This window comes from Schistocerca gregaria, chromosome 2 (genome assembly GCF_023897955.1).
Source record: "Schistocerca gregaria isolate iqSchGreg1 chromosome 2, iqSchGreg1.2, whole genome shotgun sequence".
In the NCBI taxonomy this organism is placed as follows: domain Eukaryota; kingdom Metazoa; phylum Arthropoda; class Insecta; order Orthoptera; family Acrididae; genus Schistocerca; species Schistocerca gregaria.
The window spans coordinates 688,495,920-688,497,365 of NC_064921.1; positions in this window are offsets into that span (position 1 = coordinate 688,495,920).

The following is a 1,446-nucleotide window of genomic DNA, read 5'->3' on the forward strand; positions in this document are numbered from 1 at the left end:
CCAACTTCCCCCAAATCAGTAAATTTTGTAAGATCTTTAATGGGATATTGTATTGGAGGAAGAATGAAAGTACTGAGGAATGGAAAGTTTATTGGCCTATGCAATTTGAAACTGAAGTTATTGATTATTTCCATCTTGCTTTTTAGGGCACAGTTGTCCTAAAAAGTGTATTGAAAAATTAACAAATGTAACTGTAATTAATGTGGGTGCCACCAAGAAAATTAGTGACCGAATTAAATCTTGTGATGGGTGTCAAAGAGTAAAAGTTGTAAACCTGACCAACCTGGGTTGTGTGCAAAACACAGTGCCAGAAGACACCTTGGAATTGTTATCAGTAGATTTGTATGGTCCTCTTCCTAAAACATCAGGAAATTTGTCTTAAATTGTGGTAGGTTTAGAAGTTTTCTCTAAATTTATTAAATTATACCCTACCAGAAAAGCTACTTCAGAAGCAGTCTTTAGTAAACTGAATGAATATTTTAACACTGTTGATAAACCCAAATATCTGATAATGGACAGTAGTTTATTTCTAAAATATGGAAAGAAGGTATGAGACAACATGGTATACAGGTTAAATATATTGCAGCCTACCACCCTGCAAGTAACCCTGTCGAAAGGTATACGCATGAATTAGGAAGATTGGGTAGAACCTATTGCCACCATAATAACAAGACTTGGGGCAGATTTGTGACTGATTTTGAAAACGCCATGAACACCCTCTACCCTGAGACTACAGGGTTTACACCCGAAGAAATTCTGTTGAACCATAAAAGCAAAAGTATTATTGAAAAGGTCTTGCAATTTCCACCTGTTGTAGGGATTAACTTGCGTGAGAAAAAAGAATTAATTAGGCCTCAAAACAACTAAATTTAAAATTGGTGACTACATTCTGGTGAAATCTTGTGAAATTAATAATGAAATTTCTAAATTTAAATACATTTACAATGGACCATTAAAAGTGCAATGCCTATTTTCTTGTGTACCCTAGATCAAGGAAACCTTTGCGAGTTCAGAACATCATTGACTTAAAACTGTATATCCACAGAAACGAATAACTAGAAAATTTCAAATCCTCGGAGGGCATTGCACTCTATGCTATGCCAGGTGTCTGACGAACACCAGGTACTCTAGTTATTGACAATACTATTTCCTTTTCTTATCGTGTTGTTACTCTTCCTCTCTATCAGTCAGAACTTTGCTATCATCTTTCCTTCTTCCCTTTCAGAATAGATAACAGAATAAGGAGGTGTGTGTATGGTAATGGAATGTGGTAAATAAATGCAAAATACAGCAATTGTTTGTGGATAGGGATGTGGATAAGTAATATGGGCTCACTAGAAAATGACTACACATGTTGTAAGTAAAGTGGGTACTGTAATGACAAGTAGAAACATGCAATGGAAATGAATGTCTGAAGTTCTTAGCAGAATGGTGTAAAAGAGTTTA